We start from the raw sequence: 8,204 nt of genomic DNA, 5'->3' as shown, positions 1-8,204 counted from the left end.
CGAGGTACAACGGAAGTAGGCAGGCCGAGAGAAAGTAGGCAGACACTAGGAAGGAACCAGGAAGAGTGCACAACACAGCGAAGGTAGCAGACACAGAGAAGTAGGCAGACACAGGAAAGTAGGCAGACACAGGAAGATGCAGACACAGGAGATACAAGACCGGATAGTCAGCAACACAGGAAGGAGCAGACACGAAAAGTAGGCAGACACGGAAGAGTGCAGACAACAGAGGGATGTGATTGGCGTTTGATACGAGTCTCTCAGAAAGCACTGCGTCGTAAAGACATCAATGACCTCCCTGGCCTATCTTGTACTTTTCACAATAGGAGCTAGAGTTAAAGTTTTGTGTATAGCTAGGTAGAAATCAGAGAAAGTTAATACCATACCATTGCCGCGGAATCCGTGCTGATATCTATGCGTGAATTTCGTCACGAAGCATGCTGTGGGGTGGTCTTGACGAAGAACCGAAGTTAACTGTAGCCCCCGACTCTGTTGATCAGCTAAATTACTCTTTGGTACTCTCCCGCCTGCCCTCCATCCCTCCGCGCGGAAGCATGTGTAATATGTTCATCCAATTGCTGTTAGTGGAGTAGAATTGGAAGTAAGTATACTGTGTAGTAATAGAAACTGAGTAAGTATATGTGTAGTAACTCAGGAAGACCAGAGATAAGTACTGTGTAGTAATGAGGAGTGTGTAAGTTATATGTGTAGACACCTATAGAACTGAGTAAGTATAAATGTAGTACTCAGACACGAGCAAAGTAATAATTTGTTTAGTACTTAGAGCTGGGAGTAAGATCTTGTAGTACTGGAAAAAAAAAAAAACCCTTTTTGTAGTACTGGACTGTGTACGTGATCTGTGTAGTACTAGACTGGGAGTAAAGTATAGTGTGTAGTAAAGACATGCTGTAAGTTATAATGTGGTACGTAACTTAGAACTGAGTAACCGTATATTGTAGGGTACTACTCTGTAATAACTGTTAGTAACTAACGAGTAAGGTAACATGTGTAGTAACTACACTCCTGAAGTATATGTGTAGTACTAGAACGAGAAACGTATAACTGTTAGTACTAGACTGTGTAAGTATATGTGTGTACTAGGACTAGAGTAAAGTATTGTGTAGTACTGGACTGAAGTCAAGTATCATGTGTATACATAGACTCGAGAAAGTATACTGTGTATACTAACACTCTGTAAGTATATGGTAGTACTGCAGACTGGAAGTACAGTATCGTGTAGTAACTAGACTGTGTAACCGTATCTGTGTACGTACGTGGACTGTGTAAGTATCTGTGTAGTAACTGGACTGAGAAAAGTATATGTGTAGTTACACTAGACTGAGTAAAGTATACATGTGTGAGTACTAGACTGAGAAGTTTGATCTGTGTAGGGTACTGGACTCGTGTAAGTATATTGTAGTACTAGACTGTGTAAGTAAAATCTGTGTAGTACTTCAGACTGAGTGTAAGTATCATTATGTTGTCACGTACTGGACCTGTGTAAGTATATGTGTAGTAACTAGACTGTGTAAAAAGTCCTCTGTGTAGGTATTAGACTTGTTGTACAGTATACTGGTGTAGCTACTGGCGATCTAGGTAAGTATCTGTGTAGTACTAGACTGAGTAAGTATATGTTGTAGTCATAGACTGTTAACGTAATCTCTGTGGTAGTAACTGGACTGAGTAAGTATTCTGTGTAGTAACTAGAACTGAAGTAAGTATCAGTGTAGACTCGGACAAGTACAAACATTCTGACGCGTGGAAGCGTTTTAAAGATTCCATACTCACCATGGTTGGCCTCAATCCTGTCCTTTTCTGTGACATAGTTAACTGGGGATAAACCCCATTATTTCTGAATGAGGGGCACAGAGATTTAGGAAATCAAGGCTTAAAACACCACACGTGGTATCAGCCACATCAAGGTTTGTTTTCTTCCTCTTTTGGTTTAAATAGCAGATTGTGTAGTTTTCTTAACAAATTTAAACCCTTATTTTATAAACAATAATTGAGACCTGTAGGTCTCTTTTTCCCACACACCACACGCATACACACTGCGCACACACAACAACACAGACACACCACACAACACACACACACACGCCACAACACAGCAACACCACACACACACACACACACACACACACACACCACACACACATTCACGACACCCACACACACCCACACACACACGACAACACACATACCTTAAACAGTATACACATTAAAATAACTAAAAACATATACAACATTAAAATACTAAAACATAATACACATTAAAAATACTAAACATATTACACACAGTTTAAAATACTAACACTTCCAAGGGAAAGTAAAGTAAAATCCATCCCCAAATCACCCAGAAAAACAGTTACATTCCTCCACAAATCATCTGGTCCGCGTATCTGAGCAGCAAGTTCTAAAAATCCAGCGCAAGGGAGCCTGCCATAGCTATAACCTCTGTGTGTGTGGGTGCCTGTGTGTGTGTGTGTGTGTGTGTGTGTGTGTGTTGTGTGTGTGTGTGGTGTTGTGTGTGTGTGTGTGTGTGTGTGTGTGTGGTGTGTGTGTGTGTGTGTGTGGTGTGGTGTGTCGTGTCGATGCACTTTGAGTCGAACCTGTGAGCGAGACACCCCCCATCGCCCCCAACACCTACCCGTGTTTGGTCCTCGCCCCCCCCACCACCACCCTACCCGTGTTTTCCTGTGCCCTCCACCACAAGCGTGGCCTGTTGTGTATGAGGTGTAATCTCGTCTCCCACTGAGTCAGCAGTCCAGGTCCGTGTTCCTTTCGCTGTGGTCATACATGGCGACCACTAGTATGTCTGCCATCAGGTCGTTATCTGGTGGAGGGGGAGGCAGCTTCCTCCTGGACCGATCCGTCTGAAACAAGCAATTAAACATAAATATAACTTTAGAACAATAGTAGAACAACACCTTACATGCACACACAACACACACACAGACACACACACACCAACACACACACACACACAATACAGACACAAACAAAGACACACACACACACAGAGATACACACACACACACAGAAACCACAGACACAGATACACACACACACACAACACATCACACACACACACACAACAGCACACACACACACACACACACAACCACAACACACACAGCACAACCACAGACACCACAACACACTACACCACATCGCACACACACACTTACCCTGTTGAGCAAATTCCTGGGTACCTCCTAGTGAACAACAGAGATCCAGAGACAGATCCAGCGTATTCAGGCTTCACATCGGGTGCTGATCTCTCTAGCAGAAAAACAAGAGACCAGGTTACAGTGGGGTGAGTGGTGGTGTGTGTTGGTGGTGTGTGTGTGTTGTGTGTGTGTGTTGTGTGTGTGTGTGTGTGTGTGTGTGTGGTGTGTGTGTGTGTGTGTTGTGTGTGTGGTGTGTGGTTGTGTGCTGTGTGTGTGTGTGTGTATCTCTTGTGTGTTCTTGGTGTGGTGTGTGTGGTAGTGTTACCTGGATCTACAAACAGAACAGCAGCAGCAGAAAAAAATGAATGAATACGAGGATGCAACTGAAAATTGGATGAGAAAAGAAAATCACACACAGACACATCAAATCCCCAAACCGCCGTAACCCTAAAACTTAAACCCCTAACCCCTAAAACTAACCCCTAAGGCGCTTAAAAACTAACCCCTAAACCTAAAATAACACGCCTGAACCTTAAACTAACCCTAACCACTAAAATAATCCCCTAACCCTAAAAACTAACCCCTAACCTGTAAAAACTAACTCCTAACCTAATACTAACCCTAACCCTAAAACTACGCCATAACCCAAAACCTAAACCCCTACCTAAAAACTAGCATTTCTCCCTGTGGGGCCGCGAAATGTCCACACTTGGTTCCCATGTTCCGTTGTTTAACACTGAGAGTTTCCGTGAGGGACTTCTTATAAAGATAGTGAAATCCCCACTGCACACACACGTCAAGGGAAGAACTTCTCAAGAAAAGGACACCCAGCTTCTTGTCAATGCCACTACCGCCACTACTAATATGAGTGAAACATGAATAGAAGGGAGGAGAGAGAAGAGAGAAAGAGATTGCTTTGGCAATCGTTAAACATTATGTTTCCCCTGCCCCTTGAATTGGAAGGGTTGACAACGAACAGATCAGACAGACCAGACACGACAGAGGCAGACAGACAGACAGACCAGACAGACAGACCGACAGACATCAGACAGACAGACAGACCAGACAGACCAGACAGACAACAGACACAGACAGACAGACGGAGACAGACAGAAACAGACGAGACAGACAGACAACAGACAGACACGACACCAGACAGACAAGACAGACAGACACGTACAAAGCACTTTTATAAACACTCAAATTCAAGAGATACTCTAGATATTCCCTCACATAAGAATGTTAACAAACACACAATCTACCTTCGCAGGTCAGCTAGATCTTCAAACAGGGGCTTTTGAGACCCAACACAAATAATATGTGGTGAAGACGCCTCGAAGCGTCAGGTTCAACTCCGAAAACCAATAATGAATTAACAACGATCAACATAAGGGTAAAATCACATACGGGAAAAGGATCATGGTTGTGAGTCGTAACGCTCTGCCCCCTTTCGGATTCTATTGCTCGTTACGCCTCTCGTCCTTTTTTTCTCCATTCCAGCCCTTCTTCTTTTGTTTAGGCGGGGTTAATTTGTGTCAAGATCAGGTTGGACCCTCGTGGCCCAGAGGAGGAGAAGAACAGAAGAAAGCATAGAGAAGACGAGGAGGAGGAGGAAATGGAGAGAGAAGGGAAGTGAACGGTTCGACGTTAGCTAAACAGACCTACAGCAGGGCTTGCTTGGTTCACACAACCACACCACACACACCCACACAACACAGCACACACCCACACCACAGTACACAAACCAGCCCACACAAGAGAATACATCACAGCAGCCATCACACACAGCACAATACACACACACAGCAAGGACACACACAGCCAACACACACAACACACATACACACGAACAACATCGGCACAACACACACAACACACGAACAACACACACACACACACACAACACCACACACACACGACACAGTCCCTCACAGTACCGTCTAGATGTGAAGCGAAACAACAGCACACACACACCCACACAGCATCCCTACACACACACCACACACACCACCACACACCACACATGGCGTTCCTCTGTCCCAGTGTCTGTGTTCTTTTGCCCACGTAATCTTTCTTTTTATTGGCGCAGTCCGAAGATATGGCTTTTTCTTTGAAAACTCGCCTAGTAAAGGCCAGCATCCCAGAGTCTTCTCTTCAACTGTTAAGTTGAGACTAGGTGTTTGTGGTACTCATTTTAATGAAGCGCAAGTTGAGGACTTGTGAGGCGTCGTTCTCCAACTAACACTCTAATGTACTTGGTCCTCTTGCCACAGCTTGTGCACCGGGCCTCCACTTCCTGTTTTCTATTCTGGTTAGCATACCAGTTTGCGCTGTCGGGTGAAGGGAAAGTAGTACAACAGCGTTGTACAAGAATCTTCAGTTTCTTGTCCTTTTTCCTCCGGCAAGGAATAGCTCATTCTCAAACAAGAAATAGACTCGATCGAGTTTCAGAAGGAACAGTTCTTTGTTTCTGGCCATTTGAGCCTGTAAGTCGAACCCACAAATTGCCTGATGCTCCAGATACTCAACTAGTCTAAAAGAGGACAGTTTTCTTTGCTTCTGTTAATCAGGACAACAGTTTCAGCTGTGCTACCATAATTGGCAAAGCGGTTTTCTTAATGATCATTAGCCCTTTTAAAATGATAAACTTGGATTAGTTAACCACAACATGAGCCAGTGGAAACACTCAGGAAGTGATGGTTGCTGTAATGGGCCTCTGTACGCCTATTAGACGATTCCATTAACAATCAGCCGGTTCAGCTACCAAGTCATTTACAACATTAACAATGTCTACACTGTATTTCTGATCAAATGTGGTGTATTTTGATGGAACAAAAATGTGCTTTTTCTTTCAAAACACAAGGAAAGTTCTCTACAGTTGAACCCCCCAACTTTTGAACGGTAGTGTATACCATGTAATACTGCAAAATATGTGGCGACAACACCCCTTCCATAGTGGAATTCAGCTATGCCCACCCGTCACTGACAGGTGTATAAAATCTAGCACACAGCCATGCAATCTCCATAGGAAAACATTGGCAGTAGAATGGCCTTACTGAAGAGCTCAGTGACTTTCAACGTGGCACCGTCATAGGATGCCACCTTTCCAACAAGTCAGTTCGTCAAATTTCTGCCCTGCTAGAGCTGCCCCGGTCAACTGTAAGTGCTGTTATTGTGAAGTGGAAACGTCTAGGAGCAACAACGGCTCAGCCGCGAAGTGGTAGGCCACACAAGCTCACAGAACGGGACCGCCGAGTGCTGAAGTGCGTAGCGTGTAAAAATCGTCTCTCCTCAGTTGCAACACTCACTACCGAGTACCAAACTGCCTCTGGAAGCAACGTCAGCACAATAACTGGTAGTCGGGAGCTTCATGAAATGGGTTTCCATGGCCGAGCAGCCGCAAACACAAGCCTAAGATCACCAAGCGGGAGTGGTGTAAAGGTCGCCGCCATTGGACTCTGGAGCAGTGGAAATGCGTTGTCTGGAGGGATGAATCACAATTCACCATCTGGCAGACCGACGGACGAACCTGGGTTTGGCGGATCCATGGAGATCTCAACCTGCCCCAATGCATAGCACCAACTGTAAAGTTTGGTGGAGGAGGAATAATGGTTCGGGCCCCTTAGTTCCAGTGAAGGGACATTTTTACGGTACAGCATATATAGACGATTCTGGTCTTCCAACTTTGTGGCAACAGTTTGGGGAAGGCCCTTTCCTGTTTCAGCATGACAATGTCCCCATTCAAAAAAGCGAGGTCCATATAGAAATGGTTTGTCAAAATTGGTGTGGAAGAATTTGACTGGCCTGCACAGCGTCCTGTCCTCAACTCCATCGAATACCTTTAGGATGAATTGGAACGCCGACTGCGAGCCAGGCCTAATCGCCCAACATCAGCGCCTGACCTCACTAAAACTCTTGTGGCTGAATGGAAGCAAGTCCCTGCAGCAATGTTCCAACATCTAGTGGAAAGCCTTCCCAGAAGAGTGGAGGCTGTTATAGCAACAATGTTCCAACATCTAGTGGAAAGCCTTCCCAGAAGAGTGGACGCTGTTATATCAGCAAAGGGAGGGACCAACTCCATATTTTATGCCCATGATTTTGGAATGAGATGTTCCATAGCAGGTGTCCACATACTTTTGGTCATGTAGTGTATATACACTGCTCAAAAAAATAAGAACACTTAAACAACACAATGTAACTCCAAGTCAATCACACTTCTGTGAAATCAAACTGTCCACTTAGGAAGCAACACTGATTGACAATAAATTTCACATGCTGTTGTGCAAATGGAATAGACAACAGGTGGAAATTATAGTAATTAGCAAGACACCCCAATAAAGGAGTGGTTCTGCAGGTGGTGACCACAGACCACTTCTCAGTTCCTATGCTTCCTGGCTGATGTTTTGGTCACTTTTGAATGCTGGCGGTGCTTTCACTCTAGTGGTAGCATGAGACGGAGTCTACAACCCACACAAGTGGCTCTGGTAGTGCAGCTCATCCAGGATGGCACATCAATGCGAGCTGTGGCAAGAAGGTTTGCTGTGTCTGTCAGCGTGTCCAGAGCATGGAGGCGCTACCAGGAGACAGGCCAGTACATCAGGAGACGTGGAGGAGGCCGTAGGAGGGCAACAACCCAGCAGCAGGACCGCTACCTCCGCCTTTGTGCAAGGAGGAGCAGGAGGAGCACTGCCAGAGCCCTGCAAAATGACCTCCAGCAGGCCACAAATGTGCATGTGTCTGCTCAAACGGTCAGAAACAGACTCCATGAGGGTGGTATGAGGGCCCGACGTCCACAGGTGGGGGTGTGCTTACAGCCCAACACCGTGCAGGACGTTTGGCATTTGCCAGAGAACACCAAATTGGCAAATGCCACTGGCGCCCTTGCCTCACAGATGAAAGCAGGTTCACACACACTGAGCACATGTGACAGACGTGACAGAGCTGGAGACGCCGGGAGAACGTTTGCTGCCTGCAACATCTTCCAGCATGACCGGGGTGGCGGGGGTGCGCATGGTGTGGGGGGGCATGCTG

Source organism: Salvelinus sp. IW2-2015, unplaced genomic scaffold (genome assembly GCF_002910315.2).
Source record: "Salvelinus sp. IW2-2015 unplaced genomic scaffold, ASM291031v2 Un_scaffold4510, whole genome shotgun sequence".
In the NCBI taxonomy this organism is placed as follows: Eukaryota; Metazoa; Chordata; class Actinopteri; order Salmoniformes; family Salmonidae; genus Salvelinus; species Salvelinus sp. IW2-2015.
This window is presented reverse-complemented; position numbering follows the sequence as displayed.